General features: G+C 36.5%; 1 protein-coding gene across 15 annotated transcripts in view; it reads right to left on the reverse strand.

Moving 5' to 3' along the window:
- Positions 1–19166, reverse strand: part of fibcd1a (fibrinogen C domain containing 1a) — a 398615-nt gene that overhangs the window by 248162 nt on the left and 131287 nt on the right. For all 15 annotated transcript variants that reach the window (XM_073910115.1, XM_073910113.1, XM_073910111.1 and 12 more), the window contains one exon: positions 11039–11122. The gene's annotated coding sequence lies outside the window, so the exon portion shown is untranslated. The remainder of the gene's footprint in view (positions 1–11038; positions 11123–19166) is intronic.

Consider the following 19166-nt stretch of genomic DNA (forward strand, 5'->3'; position numbering starts at 1 on the left):
AAGGAGGGCTAATAATTTTGTCTGTCTAATCTATAGCACCTTTCACACATACAGACCTTTCCGGAAAATTACCGGCAATTTTCCGGAAAGGTTGTATGTGTGAACAGGTCCTTTTTGAAAATACCGGTAAATTCGTTCTGGCTATTTTCCGGAAAGAGAAGTTGTAACATTACCGGCAATTTGCCGGAATGCTGCGCTGTGTGAAAGCAGAAGGAAGATTTCCGGAATAAGCTCGTGCACGTCTAGAACGTGCTGACGTAAGACTTCTGCTTTAGCCAATCACAACAGTCAGACGCATTTACGTCCGCGCGGTTTGTGAGGATAAAAGCCTTTGAATATTTTTCCAGACACATTTAGCTGCTAGAAGTTAGTCAGATAACGTTTATATGTTCTTCTTAATGCCAACTGTGCAAATAATCATCGATAAGATGCTTATGATAAGCCGTTGTTTGTTTACCTTCAAGCTTTGCGTGTGCCCATGAAACAGCCTGTGAGCGTCAGCACACGCACATATTATGAACATCTCGACATGCGAATATGATCCAGTGAAAGTTGTTTACAATATTGATCATCAAAAGAGTTTGTAATTTAGTCAAATGTTTACAAATACAAGCGCAGCCGTTTAAAGCTCATTTGTGGTGAATGATGTCAGAATTTACCGGTATTTTGGAATGGATGTGTGAATGCTCTTTTCCGGAAAATTTCCGTAACGTCCTCTCCTGTGTGAACAGCGCTTTTTTGAATATACCGGTAAAGTCGTTCCGGAAATTTTCCGGATATTTACCGGTATCACTGTGTGAAAGGGGCTTAAGTGTAAATCGAGAGAAACAGAAATTTCAAGTGGTATTTTCATCCATAGCTGTATATTGCTTTACATGAATGTACCGCATAATAAACTCTGATCATATTAGAAAATATGGGCTATGTTTATGAATATTTGATTAGAATTTTTTTCTTAAACAGGACATAATATGCAAAAATCACTTTTATAGGTTGCTTAAACAGTGTGTGGTAACTGTGTGTGAATATAGCCAGTCTCAAATGGTAAAAATTTATTTATTTATTTTTTTACAACCACACTTATTAAAAAACAGTCTGCAGAAACACTTGATTGATGATGATTTACTTTCTCCCTTTGTACATGTCTTCAGAAGAGGAAAACTCTGCCCATTAATGAATCTCTTTCTCTCATTAGCATAAAGAGCCCTGAGTGAGAAGCAGCCTTATTGAATCTTCTAATGCATAGGCATTTTAGCTCCACCCTCTTTTCAAAATAGGGTGTGGAGCACAACCTCATTTGAATTTAAAGTGACAGTCACCAAAACGACATAATTTGGATCAAATCCTAAAAGGTTCAGCTTTAAAAAGATATAGAACATCCCTTTGGATCAAATCCTAAAAGGGTAAGCTTTAAAGAGATATATAACATTATGTGTGGGGAATTTTGAACTGAATCTTCACATACTCTAGAGACATCAGAGAATTATTTTAAATCTTGTAAAATGTGGCATAATAGGTCCCCTTTAATATTAATAATTAGTTATGTCCAATGAACATATGGTTTACTTATTTAGTGCATTAGGCAATAACAAAGTGACCAAAGCAACAGACAGTGCACCACCACCCAGGAATATCATAATGGTTCTGCGTTTCTGCTTCAGGTAGGAGGTTCAGAAAACAGCCAAATTGTGAAAATGCCCATCTGTCAGGTCCCGACGTTTATCTGCCAGGGAACAAGCGACAGAGAGAGACATACTGTACAGGTAGAGAAGAGATAATAATGGCAAAATTACACGACAGACATGGGGGGTTTTAGAGAAGAGCCACTGGATTATCTTCTGGAGCAGTGAGCATAATACATCTTTAAGACGGCTTCCTACAGCAGTTATCAGAGCTAAATCCAGACCTAATAATGAACCATTAACCGTTTAAGATTGAAAAATTATGCACTTTCTGACACAGAGAAAAGTGGCAGATTCCAGGCTCTCTTTTTTCAAATGCTGTACAAAGAAAAGGGCTAATCGCAAATGAGCGAAGACGAATGGCAGATGAAAACGGTAATATTGCATTAGGGAGGCTGTTGCAGATATTTCCAGAGTGTGAAAAAGAAGAGATTTGGATTAATTGCGTACGTTGAGGGGGGAAATCGGTGATTGGAGGTGGATATGGTGCGTTTGGCTTTTTTCCCCGTCATTTAAGCTGAGATGAAACCTTACAGTACATGCACTTGAATGTGCTTCAGAAACAGCCACTTAACACCTACATTTTGTAAGACTGAAATGGAGTGAAAATGATTTGAGTATTTTAATAATTTATATGGATGACAAAGAAATGTTAGTGCAAGATATTGGCAATAATGACTTAAACGGGTCTAACAGTTATCAATCTAATAGATGAACTTTTTTCGCTCTAAAATGAAATGCCCCACATCAACATAAATGTAATTTTGAGAGTGGGGTTGTTCATGTCAGGGCTGCTTTTTTCCAACAATCACAGGTTTTTTTTTTTTCATTCTAGAACTACACTTTTATTTTCAAATGATACAGTTTTAAAATAAAATGTGAGAATTGAGAAAAAGAATTGTTTTAAAAGATCAAGTCAAAGATGAAAAGGAGTTAAAACAATAGCGTAATACAGCTTTATAATGTTCATATACTATATTAAAATGTGTTGTTTAGCTGTTTTATTTTCTGAGAATTTATTTTCATATTCTTAACCCTAAATTGCAGACCACACCTACAAAAATGTAATTTATTTATATACCAAAAAATCTTGTCAGGCACATTTACAACAAGAAATATTTGAAAGAAACATTACAAGAAATAATAATAATTCCCATGTTAACTCTTCATTTTAAATCCCACAAATTACTGTTACCAATTTCTCACAAATCAAAATCACAAATATAATATAATACACATCTGTATGGACATGCATTTAGATCAAAAGTGTATGCATCATTATTTAAAAGGATATGAATGTATTAGATCAAAAGAGTACTTCTACTAAACACTGAGCAAAAGGGTCTGAATACTTTGGAATATGTGATATTTCAGTTTTTCTTTTTGAATAAATCTGCAAAAATATCAACAGTTCTGTGTTTTTCTGTCAATATAGGGTCCTGTGTGTACATTAATGACGAAAAAAACATAAATCCTTACCGGCCACTTTATAAGGTACAACTGTTTCTAATCAGTCAATCTCATGGCAAAACAGTAGACATGGTCAAGACGATCTGCTGCAGATAAAAGTGAGCATCAGAATAGGGAAGAAAGGTGATTTAAGTGACTTTGAATGTGGGATAGTGGTTGTTGCCAGTTTGGCTAGACTGAGTATTTCAAAAACTGCAGATCTACTGGGATTTTCACACACAACCATCTCTAGGGTTCTCCCCATCGCAACGGTTCAGGTTGCTGGTGGTGGTGTAATGATGTGAGAGACTTTTTCTTGGCAAAATCTAGGCCCATTAGTACCAATTGAGCATTGTATCAACACCACAGCAAGGGCCAGAGCAAGCGGAACTGCCGCTCTAGGCAAAGGACGGTCACTGAGGCTGCGGGTTGAGAGGGTAGTGTTGCGGACGCCGCCCTCTGTATTCTGCTGCCCTAGACATGGATATAACTGATGGCGCGGGTGGTACGGTTAGTGTCGGGGACGCCGCCCTCTCTATTCTGCCACCCTAGACGCGAATATAACTGATGGCTCGGGTGGTGAGGGTAGTGTCGGGGAAGCCGCCCTCTCTATTCTGCTGCCCTTGGCAGCCGCCTAGGTCGTCTCTATATACGCGCCAGCCCTGACCAGAGCCTATCTGAGTATTGTTGCTGACCACGTCCATCCCTTTATAATCACACTGTACCCATCTTCTAATGGAAACTTCCAGCAGGATAATGCGCCATGTCATAAAGTGTAAATCATCTCACACTCGTTTCTTGAACATGACAATCAGTTCACGGTACTCAAATAGCCTCCACAGTCACCAGATCTCAATCCAATAGAGCACCTTCGGGATGTGATAGAATGGGAGATTTACATTATGGATGTGCAGCCTTCAAATCTGCAGCAACTGCGTGATGCTATCATGTCAATATGGACCAAAATCTTTGATGAATTTTCCAGTACCTTGTTGAATCTATGCCACAAAGGATTAAGACAGTTCTGAAGGCAAAAGGGGCTCCAACTTGGTACTACAGTAGTTAGGTGTACCTAATAAAGTGGCCGGTGAGTGTGTCTTGCATTTAATAAAAATTAGTATCTAAAACTCACTTTTCTAACTTTAATTTGATGCAACACAAAAAAATTTGATGTCTCATCCTCTTTTTTCAGACACTTCTTTACTTACCTTCTTTACTTTCTTTATAACAAACCAAAGTGTGTTATGTTGTGATTCTCTTATAAACAGTTTATTTGGTGTGCAGGTAATAATGTTTTAACAAAGAGTTTTTAAAATCCCTATACTAAAACTACTTTCAGATCAAGCGCTATTTCTAAAAAAAAAAAAAAGTGGGTGGGGACTAATGCACTATTTGCATACATCAAACATGCTCTTTAGCAATGATTCATTCCACACAAGGCTTCGTCTAAATTCAGAACTGATTGAATCTGGGCCTCGAACTCTTTTTCCACAGTTTAAATTCAATGCCACAAATTACGCCCTCTAATATCCCGAAGGTGACAAGCAGGAAGACAAGAGCGAGCCGGCGTAATGCGACAGCGCTGTGACGAGCGTGTGGGGTGACAGAAACCTCAAATGGGGCGACGCAGGAGGACTCGTTGCCGCTCTGACAGGCCTGACACCGCCTCATCAGCCTTGCATTTTATACTCTATTTGTGCCGAAACACTTCAGTGGGTTTGTAAATAGGCAATTATTTCCGAAAGCAGACAGAGCCAAAGATTTTCACATTGACAGCTGCATTGAGTTTATCGAGTGTATTAATAGAGGAATGTCATGCAGTCTGTGACAGTCCGAGACGTCATAATGACCTGAGATCTGCAATGGCTTCACCTCAGTCAATGGTTCACCAAAGAAGTGTTCGTACTGAACTCACAGTGCAATGGTGTGTCTGTGAGGGGTTACATGGTGAAGAAGCTAAGTGTGTGTGTGTGTGTGTGTGTGTGTGTGTGTGTGTATGTGCTTTATACTGTATGCTTTATACTGTATATTTTCTAATAATTCAATGGTTGAAGTCAATTATAATGCTTATATTATGATTGCTATCCCTAAAGACAGTGATCAAGCATTTAACAACTCTGTAGTATGATGACTGATGACAGGTTTTTAATTATTAGAAAATTATGCACACCCAAGGTGATGATGTGGCGGTTACACCTTGGGTGTGGATCATTTTCTAATAATTCAATGGTCCGAGTCATTATTCAGCTTATGGTGGCTTGAGAAAGTTAGTTTGAAGTAGTTCATTTAGTTAGAAAAAGTGTCACGTTGGCAAAGATAATGTTTAAGATTACTGCAGTCAACAACCACCTTAAGACTGAAGCAAGTCTTATGATTCTCATGATTCTACCATGAATTAGCATGTTGTTAACATGATTCTAGCATGAATCTGCATGTTTTTAGCATGATTCTAGCATGAATTAGCACGTTGTTTGTATCATGTCAACATGAATTAGCATGTTGTTAACATGATTCTAGCATGAATCTGCATGTTTTTAGCATGATTCTAGCATGAATTAGCATGTTGTTTGTATCATGTCAACATGAATTAGCATGTTGTTAACATGATTCCAACATAAATTAACATGTTGTTAGCATGTTTCCAGCATGACTTAGCATGTTTTAGCATGAATACAACATGAATTAGCATGTTATTAACATGATTTTAGCATGAATTAGCTTGTTGTAAGCATGATTACAACATGAATTAGCATGTTGTTAGCATGATTCCAACATAAATTAGGATGTTGTAAGCATGTTTTTAGCATGCATTGGAATGTTGTTAACATGATTCTAACATGAATTAGCATGTTTTAGCATGAATACAACATACATTGGTATGTTGTTAACGCGATTTTAGCATGAATTGGCATGTTGTTAGCATGTCTCCAGCACCAATTACCATGTTGTTAGCATGATTACAAAATGAATTAGCATGTTGTTAACATAATTCTATCATGAATTACCATGTAACTAGCATAATTCTATCATGAATTAGCATGTTGTTAGCATGATTCTAGCATGATTTAGCATGACTCTATCATGAATTAGAATGTAAGGTTTATTCTAGCATGATTTAGCATGATTCTATAATGAATTAGCATGTTGTTAGGATGATTCCAACACAAATTAGCATGTTGTTACCATGTTTCTAGCATGAATTAGCATGTTGTTAGGATGATTCTAGTATGAATTAACATTGTTGTTTCTAACATGAATTAGCATGTTGTTAGGATGTTTCTAGTATGAATTAGCATATTGTTAGTATGTTTCCAGCATAAATTAGCATGTTGTTAGGGCCATGCTGAAAAATCCAGCTTAAACCAGCCTTGGCTGATTGGCTGGTTTTAGCTGGTCGACCAGCCTAGTTTTAGAGGGGTTTTGGCCACTTCCAGGCTGGTTTCCAGCCATTTCCAGCCTGGTCTTAGCTGGTCAGGCTGGGAGATGACCAGCTAAAACCAGCTTGACCAGCCTAGCCAAGCTGGGAGTTTAGCCAAAACCAGTTATATCCAGCTTAAACCAGGCTGGTCAAGCTGCTAGGAGAACCTTACAGAAGGACAACAATCTGTACAGCAATCCACCAATCAGGCCTGTACCTGTTCCACACCCTGCATGGAATTTGCCAAAATGCATCTAAAGGACTCTTAGACCATAAGAAACAAAATTCTCTGGACTGATGAGACTAAAATTGACCTCTTTGGAGAGAATGCCAGGCGTACGTTTGGCGTAAAACCAGGCACCGCTCATCACTAGGCTTATACCATCCCTACAGTGAAGCATGGTGGCGGCATCATCATCTGTGGGGATGTTTTTCAGCAGCAGGAACTGGAAGACTAGTCAGGACAGAGGGAAAGATGAATGCAGCAATGTACAGAGACATCCTGAATGAAAACCTGCTTCAGAGTGCTCTTGACCTCAGACTGGGGCTACTGTCCATCTTCCAGCAGACCTAAAGCGGAAATGACCTAAAGCACAACGCCAAAATATCAATGGTGTTTTCACAACAACTTGTTGAATTTCCTTGAGTGGCCCAGCCAGAGCCCAGAGCTAAATCCTATTGAACATCTCTGGAGAAATCTGAAAATGGCTGTACACCGTTGCTTCCCATCCAACCTGATAGAGCTTGAGAGGCACTGCAAAGAGGAACGGGCAAAAATTCCCAAAGACAGGTGTGCCCAGCTTGTGGCATCATATTCAAAAAGACTTGAGGCTGTAATTGCTGCCAAAGGTGCATCAACAATGTATTAAGCAAAGGCTGTGAATACTTACTGTATGTACATGTGATTTTTTAGGTTTTTTATTTTTAATAAATCTGCAACAATTTGCAAAAATCTTTTTTTACATTATCATTAGTCCACAAAAATGTGGAAAAAGTGAAGCACTATGAAGACTTTCCGGATGACTGTATTGTAAAATTCTTATGGCTTTTATGATGATATATTGTTTTGCAGTATACAGTGATGGTGGAAACGTGCTGGAACGTTTTCAGAAATGACATGCTCATCTGTTTTCCACATTACTAGAAAAGCTACGGTGTCGTATTTCCACCAGGATAGCGAATTCTGCAGCTAATCTAGTCCAATTGCTACTTTTCGACAGTTCTGCCAGACTCACAGAGGCACACAGTCTCATTCTCATGCCTCAGGGTTTTGTCGGCCACCCTTGATGCATTACAAACACGCAAACCTAGTTTCCATTAATCTGCTATCGACAGATCCCATCTTTGAGAATTAAGAGCCGCTCAAACTCTCATTATAGTGTGAGACGGGGATTGCGGATGTTTGCGTGTGTGCGCACAAATTCTCCATCTCTCCGCTTTGGTTTTATCATCACCGTTCAGTGTCAGACCTCAGATCACTTCAACCAAAAAGAAATGCATCAAAATCACTGCTTGACGAACGTCCACTGACTGTATTTAGTCATGCTGCAATGGAGATTAAGCATTGGATTTCCCCGGCGGATGTGATGAAAATGATCATCTTTAGCATCTTTGTCAAACAAATCAAGGGAAAAGCTTACTGTTGCAAAATCACAGCTGTTTGTAAACCAATATGGCCTAGTTGCTATTCATGGAATTAAAATCTAGGGGAAAAATGCACTTAAATGCAGAGATGTTAAAGATTATAACTGATACAGTGTAAAAACAGGAAACGACTTATTTCAGCATCATTACTCCAGTCTTTAGTATCACATGATCACTCAGAAATCATTCTAACATGCTGATATTCTCAGAAAACTGTTCTCATTGTTAATACCAGTGTTGAAAGCGGTTCTTCTGAATATTTTCAGTTAAACTTTCAAGATGAAGATTCAAGATTCAAAAGAATAATACGTAGAATAACATATATCTTATTTGATTTTAAACTGGCACAATAAAATATTTATTGTTGAAGTCAGTTTTGCTTTTTGTTACTGTTAGGATGTACCGGGGCATAAATGTACAAAACCAGCAACAAGGGATAAGTGCAGTACAAGATGTTTCTTCAAGTGCAAAACAAAAAATAAAAATTGTGGATTCCAAGCAAAAACTAGGCTGCTTTTTTTTCTACAAAATTATATTCAAAATTTACAGAGTCAAAGTGGGTTCTAGCTATGCCAACAATCAGGAAGGAATGGCTGACATGAAACTGAATTTCGACAGTGTCGAGATCCTAAAGCGCAAGTGTTCTGAAACACTGCACCGAAGCATGATCTAAAACAGCTAGGTCACATGACTAAGCTGATTCAAAACAATCAGGTCATGTGACTAAAATGTTTTGAAACACCCAGGTCACGTGACCAAAGTGTTTTGAAATACCCAGGTCATGTGACTAAAGTGTTTCGAAACACCAGGTCGTGTAACTAAAGCGATTAAAAGCATCGGGCATTTCACAACGTTTCGAGACCTGGCGAATCTGCTTTGATTGACAGGGTCAGAAAAAATCTAATCCCGACTTGCACAAATACTCTAAAATTATGATCGAAATTATTAATGTTACATTTTTATGACCAAAACAATATATATTTATTTACAAAGTGTTCATTCGGATGTCAGACCAATGTTAAAACAACATCTAAAGCTGGATTCGAAGCCATCTCTGCATGAAAGTCAGGAATGCTCACCGCTTCACTAAATGATTTAAAACATCAACCTCAATTTGCTTAACTGTTTCTTTGTTGAAGCTGTTCCAGAGCAATACATTAAAAAAATCTCTAGGTGTAGAGATGGGCTTCGAAACGTTTCGAAGCTTCGACACATTTGCTTCGACTGTTGCTTCGACACATTAGCTTCGACTGATGCTTCAACCCGGTGATTCGGTGTTTTAACCTCGCTTTGCCCTCCACTACAATCAGGCCCACACACAACAAATATCAGCACAAGGAAAACCCTCCTAAAATGGCCGACATACAGGAGCCATTTTATAGATTTTGGCTTCACCTATTTTTTAGAACATACCATATGAAAAGTTAAAAAAATGATAAAGCAAGGCAAAAATATTCTAAGAGACAACACATTTGACAGTACCATGCAACATGCTGTATATCTCACAAATATCTACATATATGTCTGATAAATATGTTACACTAAAATTAATGGTTTCCTTGATTTATCCCCATGATGTCATTGAAATCGGTAGAACGCTAATTACTGAGAAAAACTTTAAAATGACCTTTCCAGCATACAGGTTTGGCTGTTTGGAGATGACCCAGAATGTAGGACAGTATTATTAGTTTCTTATTTTTAATTATGAAAAATAAACTATTATGTTTGCAAAATCTGGTGTGATTTATTTAAAATGTTAAACCAAATAGAGCAAATCATAACAGCAAAAATGTTTTTGCAAAAATAAATAGAGCACACAAAACAGTCAAGTATCCACAAAAACAGTACATTTGATGTTTTTCAGCCGCCATCTAAATTGTGTGTATAGCGGAAGCTGTTTGTGTGAGTTAATGCACGCTTACAAACTACAAAAAAAAGTCATAGTCACATCCTATCTGTGACAGTTAGCAATAACATAAAATGGTATGTAATGATTTTTGTTTCAATATTATTATGTATTGCCCAGCAGGCACACAACGTCATAAGACAATAATATTAGGTTAGACTTAGGTCAGGATGTCAGGTGACCAACATTCAACGTCTAGCTAGTGTCTAAGGACAACACTATTTTGATGTCCAATAATGACTTCAAAGGACGTTGATATTTGGTTGATTTTTGGTTGTGTTAGAAAGTGACCCAAATCCAGTTGTGAGTTGTGCCAACATCTTAAATCAACGTCATATTGACATCAAAAACTGACAATTAATAAAAAAAATTAAATCCAACGTCTGATAGAAGTCATAGTGGTAACGGACACACAATGTCAAGCTGTAACATCATTAGACATTGAAATTTGGCTGATTTTAGATTGGACATTGGACATTGATGTCAGACTGACATTAAGTTCTGACGTTAACCCAATTTTCATTTCCAAACAAAATGCAACGTCCCCACGACATTGGTATACAACATCAATCTGACGTCATATTGATGTCCTGTGCCTTCTGGGTCTCCAAAAAAAAAAAAAAACCTTATAATGGTTAAACGTTCAAAAGATCGGGTTCAGATTATTATTTTTTAAATATATCTAAAGGCTGTTGTTTTTAACCTACTTTTTAAATAAAAAATATTGAAAAAATAAGTGTAATACTATGTGGCAGTTTATTATTACATATTAATTTATTATTATTATTTAGTAATATTTTTATAATATTTTTTACCAGTGCATATATTTCCCTAAAAAGTGCTGCAATAGAGATTAGGCATTGGATTTTGCTGATGGCGAATGTGGTAAAAAAGATCATCTTCAGCATCTTTGTCAAACAAATCAAGGGAAAAGCTTACCGTTGCAAAATCACAGATGTTTGTAAACCAATAGGAGGAACTTCAGGAGATTTGTGGCCTAGTTGCTATTTGTGGCATCAAAGTCTGGGGGGAAAAAAAGAAAAAGATAAAAGTAGCTAAATGCAGAGATGTTAAAGGTCATAACAGATACCAGGCAGGAAATGACTTTGCAAAATCACTGGAATCCACAGCTCTGTTTGGCACAAAGCAACTTGTGTGTGCAGATTACATCGTGTTCCTGTGAATGGGAGATTATTGCTTTCAATATCAGAGTTTTTGGCCTATGAAAATTCAAAAATATAAACTCATGCAAAGACCTCAAGATTTTTAAATGAACAGGTTAACCAATAAGAAAATGGTTATTCAATTGAATTACTCACATTAATATAATCTAACAAAAGAGAGAGTTTTGAAAGGGTTTTGACAATTTTTTTTTAAAGAAGTTAAACAAATCGACACGCTGCCACTAGTGGGCCTCGGTGATCCTGCAGGTGGGCTACGAGAGAACTTAAATATTACACTATATTACAAAAACACTATAATACAAAAACAGCTTCACTGTAAATTACAGACATAACTGTGGAGTAAATTTCTAACCTATGCACGTCAACTAGGACTACGTTCTCAGTTGTATAAAGCAAACAGTCACGCAAATGTAAAGGTAACGACGATTAGAGTTATAATAACCAACCCGCGCGTGCCTCACGTTTGCAACTTGTACTGTATCAGAGTCGCACAAGTCCGTATATTCACAAACTATGTGTGCTTTCTTTGTGTGAACACTTTAAAATATCCTCATTGTTGTCCAAACTATTGCCTGCGATTGTTTTATAACCGATGAGCATCCCAACAGGAGGATCTAGCAAGACTCGGTGGTGTTTCAATAGTAAACAGCTGTTCACTGTTCCTGTCAGCTAACTCCAATAATGTCCTACAAACTCAACCTCCTTCATCTCGAAGTGATTCAACAGATTTAGAGGGTTTTTACTGTATTTTACATTTATGGTTAGGTTGTTTATTTTAATGGATATAGATCGACTGATGAATAGAAGTCAGTCTAATTCGAAGCAGCAGCAGTTTTTTGCCATCTCCTGTAATCCTGTCAGGTTCCTTTACTGAAGAAAAGGCCCAAATTCTCTGCAGTTGTAAAGAATAACTATATATTATATTTATATATTTTTTAAATAACATTTTGTAAATGAAGGCACATAAATGTTTTGCTAATAAATAAAGCTTTAAAAATAAGCATTTTCTCCAGACAATCATTTTGGGCCGTCAAAATATTTTCAGAGGAAAAGGTAGGCCTTGAAGTGAAAAAGGTTGAGAACCCCTGCTCTACACAAAACACTCGCAAACAATAATCAACCCCAATCAATAAATAAGCAGACAATATATATATACACTGTGTTACTGTGTGTGTGTGTGTATGTGTGTGTGTGTGTGTGTGTGTGTGTGTGTGTGTGTGTGTGTGTGTGTGTGTGTGTGTATATATATATATATATATATCAGTCTTACGGCTACCCAAAGCAGTCTGAGCTGAGATCAAACCAGCAATCCTTTTATGGGAGTCAGTTGCCAAAGTCAGAGCACATTTTGAGGTCAGAGGAGTGAGGTTTACCTGCATAGCACTTCACTAGCTGGCATCAGTGATACTCACCCCCTAAACCTCACTCCCATCCCAGATGAGCCACCACATGTGACCTACCAGTCCTAATGCACCCAACCCTGTGTGAGCTGATATCGAACTAGCAATTCTTTGTATGGGAGTCGTTGGCATAGCACTTCCCTTGCTGGCATCCATTACATAAACAACACACATACTGTACATAAACACCCTGTACAGATACACAATATCTTGAGTTCTCTTGTGTTTCCTGTGTGACCTGATGAAGATAACTGTATGTACGTTAAAACGTTGTCATGTTTTTTGAGAGCTGAAATGGCATTGTGCCGATTTTTTCTATAATTAAAGGGAACTTTTTCTATTGTGTTTGACTTGATTGAGCACCCGCCTTCAAGAATCTCCTAGATGTGCGCACACAAATTGGTATTTTTTTGACAAATATTCACATAGCTTTTAATTTTTTTTTTCATTTGCAATCATGATTATTTGTAGTGATCGCAGTCTTAAATAATAAACCCTTTTCACATTTACGGGTTTCTCAGTATCGGAAGTCGTCATAGTTGGGTAAACTTAGAGCACAGAGAAGGATAGAGTACAAGAATTTTTTTTTACAATCCTATTTGCTGAAATAAAAAAAAGAAAAACTCCATGATGGTGTTATCAAGACTTTCAGAAGTAGAAAAATAATTGTGTGAGACTGATAATGACAGCCAGAAGAGAAAATAATGTCAAATTTACTGTCCTGCCCCGCCATAGAAACTGCATTAGAAATGCCTCAAACAAGCGGTAACCCCTTTTTTGTAATAAGATACAAAGATGATATAATACATACATAAATACATATAACTTTTTATACATTTTTTAAAAATAAAATCTTAAAAACTTTCAGGGATTTAACATGCTGATAACTCTTGAAAAGGGTCAATAGTAATAATAACAATAATAATAACAATAATAAGCAGTCCATATTTAAATGCATATAGGTAAAAAAAAATTTCCAACATCTTAATGTTTTGAAGCTTAAAAACACCTTTATTGTCTTTATGTTTGAAAAAATACTCTAACAAAATGTTCAACTTATAACTAATCATTTTCAGTTTGTTTATTATCAATGGGAAATAAAATACTGATGATAATAAACACTAAAGACAATTGTGTAGCTCAAGCAGCACAGAAACAGCTCTTAGATCCTATTTTGCATTTAAAGGAAGTGCATGATTAAAAATCTGTACTCTGAACGCTATGCAAAGCAACTCATTTTGCTTAAATAGCATAAATGTAAATGTTAACATTATTGATGTCCAACTGGTGGCATAAGTGGCAGGTTTGAGAGCTGCAGTGTGATCATGCCGACAGGAATAAATCATTTTAAACACTTAAATATAGCAAACAAGTCATTTTTATGCTGCATTTGTCAGCTACTGAGTTTTACACTGAATTATTATTGTAGAGAAATAAAATCCTGCTCTTTTCAGTGTGTTTGTGTGTGTGTTACACTGAAAAAAATCAGCATATCAGTTTAAAACCCCATGAGGGTGAATAAATATGACAGAATTTTCATATTTTGGGTAAACTATCTCTTTTTTTCCTCTTAAAATACTCTTTCCTGCGTGCGAAAAGGCAGTGCTGTCTGTAAATGTATTCCACTGGTGCCCTATAGCAAAAAAACAGGAAGAAAATAGAGGGTGAGAGACTGTCAAGACTGTCTTGAAAATATATGTATTTTAAGTTAGACTTTTGACACCAGTAAACGACAGAGGACAATTGCTTGCTCTCACAGAACTCTAATATCCATGAATATCTGTTTGAGGCATTATCACATAAGATATAAATACAGAGAACTGAATAAGAATGATGATGGGACACAAATACCTCTACCTTAAGGCTCTGAGGAGCAGAAAACACTGAGCTAAATCTCAGGATGGCTAACAGAGATTACCATAATAATCATATTTTCAATTAATTTTAAAGATTGTATTAAGAACATCTGTAAAACGCAGTGATTAAAATTCAAATGCAAAAAAAGAGAGAAATGGAAGTGAAATTTGCAATTTCATGACACAATAAGCATTAGTTAAAAGCATACATGCATCCAATTCTCACTGAATATGGCCAAAAAATCTTTGTATACTTTTTATATGTTAATATTTGTTCCAAGAGTTTGGTAACCTAATATCTAACAAACAAATTACAAATAAAATGTTATATGTTTTATATTTCCCTTATTCCTGTTTATTAAAACATTTGGGTGTACTTTTTTGGACTGTAATCTTAAGTTGTTGTTGTAGTTGTTGGATTAGTTTTAGTTTGGCTTTGGTACTGACTAATCTACCCAGCAGGCACACGATGTCATAAGACAGGGGTGTCCAAACTTTTTGGGCCGAGGGCCAGATGCAAAAAAACAAACGTTGTCGCGGGCCAAATTTTACATACATCACACAGACACGCATATATATATATATATATATATATATATATATATATATATATATATATATATATATATATATATATATATATAAATACAGTTGAAGTCAGAATTTTTAGCCCCCCTAAATTATTAGCCCCCGTTTATTTTTTCCCCAATTTCTGTTTAACGGAGAGAATGTTTTTTTCCACACATTTCTAAACATATTAGTTTTAATAACTCATTTCTAATAACTGATTTATTTTATCTTTGCCATGATGACAGTAAATAATATTTGACTAGATATTTTTAAGACACTTCTATACAGCTTAAAGTGACATTTAAAGGCTTAACTAGGTTAATCAAGTTAACTAGTCAAGTTAAGGTAATTAGGCAAGTTATTTTATAACAATGGTTTGTTCTGAAGACTTAAGGGGCTAATAATTTTGACCTTAAAATGGTTCATAAAAAAAATTAAACCGCTTTTTATTCTAGCCGAAATAAAACAAAAGTCTTTCTCCAAAAGAAAAAATATTATTAGACATACTGTAAAAATGTCCTTGCTCTGTTAAACATTTGGGAAATATTTAAAAAAGAAGAAATAAATCAAAGAGGGGCTAATAATTCAGACTTCAACTGTGTGTAGACAGACAGACAGACAGACAGACAGACAGACAGATAGATAGATAGATAAATAGATAGATAAATAGATAGATAGATAGATTGATAGATAGATAGATAGATAGATAGATAGATAGATAGATAGATAGATAGATAGATAGATAGATAGATAGATAGATAGATAGATAGATAGATAGATAGATAGATAGATAGATAGATAGATAGATCATAACAAGAACTGCTGCTTAATTTAATGCATGTAATAGCGACACCCGGTGGTTATTTATTGAATTACGTTCATTTTTGTATAGCGGGCCAGATTCTCTTGATATTTATAAAAAGCTTCGCGGGCCGCCACAAAACTGATTGCGGGCCGCAGATGGCCCGCGGGCCGTAGTTTGGACACGCCTGTCATAAGACATAAGTTAGATTTACAGTAGGTTGTGACATCAGTTGACAAAAATTCAATGTCTAGCCAGCGTTTAAGCAGAGATGTATAGTAACGAAGTAGAACTACTTCACTACTGTACTTAAGTACTAAAAGGCAGTATCTGTACTTTACTGGAGTATAATTTTTTCTCCTACTTCCACTTTTACTTAAGTACATATTTTCCATGAGCTTAATACTTTTACTCCGATAGATTTTTTATGTGCTGCATCGTTACTCGTTACTATGGGTGTCAAAATGATTGAAATCAGTTCAGAAATAATAGGTCATAACCGGTGATTACGTGATGACGTCATTTATCTCCTATGCGCGATGTCGCAATACTATGGCGAAGGACGGAGGCGCGAGGGTGAGAGAAGGCGGCACAGCACTCCAGTCGCTAGTTTACTGTTAGGGAGAAATGTTGTAAAACTTCACCTCTGCCTATCTCTCGCTCTCTCACTTTGGACATTTGACCCGCTGGCCAGTTTGTAAGGTAACTTTTCCTCTCTTCTCAGCTGTTGAAGCTGAGAATCCAGACATGAGCGTGCCTCATGTGCAATTAAGTTTTCTCCACTGTGTCTTTTACCCGTGATAATCGCGTATTTTTCCCGCCATGGGTGAACAGCGCTTATATTTCTAAAGCCCTTTCTGTTGAGGACAATAACCAATCATAGCCGTGTAAGACCCGCCTGTCAGCGCTCAATAAGCAGGCGGGATAATATTGACATGAGTTTATTAGCTGTAAATGCTCGTGCTGTCTTCTGTGCATGAGTTTTGTTTGACACATCCAGAAAGAGTGTTTTCTTTGAGCAGGTCAAATTAAGGGCACAGTTAGTATATCTGACTGCTGTATTAAAGGACAAAATTTTTATTACAAAAAACCCTTTAACTGTCACACCAAGACAAAAGCAATATAATTTTTTTTGATTGCATTTCTTAACTCCTAATGTCGCTAGTTAACAAGATCAGTGCATTTTTATTCAACACATCACATTATTTCTAAAATATCAGCCTCTACCAAATGGCTGAGATGTTGGTTTATGGTAAAAGTACCAGAATTAAAAAATATACAACAGAAAAATATGAACTGTAAGACCAATTTCATTAAAAACATGATAAAAATAAATAACAATTATTATTAAATCATAGCCATAAGCCATAAAATATTTCAGATTTTCATTTAACACAGTAATATACACATTTTCCTGTTTTTTTTTTTTACAATAAAATCAAAATCAAGTGAATTAGTGAAGCAGGATTTAGTTTGCTTGTTTAGTTTAGTTTCACGAGTGCTTCCAGAAGACAGAACTCCTGTTCATTGTGGTATTAACCAATCAAACTTCAAAACTCCCAAAGTGTGAGTGAATAATGTGTAAGAGAAAACAACAGTGTGTGTGTGTGTGTGTGTGTGTGTGTGTGTGTGTGTGTGTGTGTGTGTGTGTGTGTGTGTTTGTGTGTGTGTTTGTGTGTGTGTGTGTGTGTGTGTGTAAGAGAGAGTGTAAAAACAATTGCAACCTATGTAATGTCCCCACAATTCACAAAAATGTGTGTGTGTGAGAGAGAGATAGAGAGAGAACTGTGTGTGTGAGAGTGTATGAATGTGTGAGAGTGGGGAGAGAGTGTACATTTAGGTGTGTGCAGGGCAGTGTGTGTGTGTGTGTGTGTGTGTGTGTGTGTGAGAGAGAGAGAGAGAGAAAGCAAGAGAGTATGTATGTGAGTGAACATGCTGAATTATCTCATCAGTGAAGGCATTTTCTGGTAAAAGGGCCTGACGATGTGAGCTCTTGTACCTTAGAAACTATTTACAGAGAAAAACAGTATCATAAGCCATGTTTCTTTTCATTCTGCTTAAGTACCCCAAAAAAGATATTTAAAATAAACAAAACAATTAGTGTATTTTGACTGCTTTCTTTAATAACGACATTACACAATACTTGTACTTTTACTTTCAGTACTTGAGTAGTAAATTTTGAAATAAACTACTTGCAATACTTAAGTACAAAAAATGTTGAATACTTTTGTACTTCCACTTAAGTATGGTGCTTAAAGAGCACTTCTACTTCTACTCAAGTCACTTTTTGATAAAGCACTTGTACTTTTACTTAAGTATGGGTCTCTAGTACTTTATACATCTCTGCGTTTAAGGACATTGTTATTTTGACGTCCAATAATACTGTCAAATGACATTGATAATTGTTTAATTTAAGGTTGTGTTGGAAAGTCAAACAGACAACTTAAACCAACGTCATATTAAGGTCAAATGCTGACTTTTTTTTGGACAACCAAAATCCAACGTCTGATAGACTTCATAGTGGCAACGTCCACACAACGTCAAGCTGTAACATCAGTAGATGTTGATATTTGGTTGTTTTTAGGTTGTGTTGGAAAGTGACCCAAATCCAACTTCAAGTCAACATCTTAAACCAACATCATATTGATATCAAATACTGACAATTATTTGTCAGGCATGGCAAACATAACGACGTTGATATTTGATTGATTTTAGGTTGGACATTGACGTAGGCCTGACATTGGGTTCTGATATCAACCTGCTTTTCATTTACAAACAAAATGCAACATCCCTACGATGCTGGGGTACAATGTCAATCTGACGTCTTGTTGATGTTTTGTGCCTGCAGGGAAATGTAGTATATGCATACTGTACCTGTCAACCCTCCTGTTTTTCCCAGGATTCTCCCGTATTTTAAAGTTCTATCCCACAATCATCCCGTGAAGGTATTTTCCTGTATTTCTCCGGTATTTTCAGTTTTTCTCTGAAGGGTGGCAAATAAACATTAAAGAGCTGAGCCTCCTTATATGCAACCCATACCGCCGAACCACCGGGGGCTGCCCCTTGCTCTTAAATATGAGTCTGTTCTGTGCTTCCGCTTTGTTTAGGCATGAAAACACTTTGAAATAAATATAAAAACAGCGGCATTACCTTTCCTTTTCATTACAGGTGCTGTCTCCCCTTCATATGCAATCGTCAAAACAGTCATATAGTGGTGCGTGACTGTCAGCTTACACGCCCCATAGTGATAAATAG

The sequence above is a fragment of the Danio rerio genome, chromosome 8, assembly GCF_049306965.1.
Source record: "Danio rerio strain Tuebingen ecotype United States chromosome 8, GRCz12tu, whole genome shotgun sequence".
Classification (NCBI taxonomy): domain Eukaryota; kingdom Metazoa; phylum Chordata; class Actinopteri; order Cypriniformes; family Danionidae; genus Danio; species Danio rerio.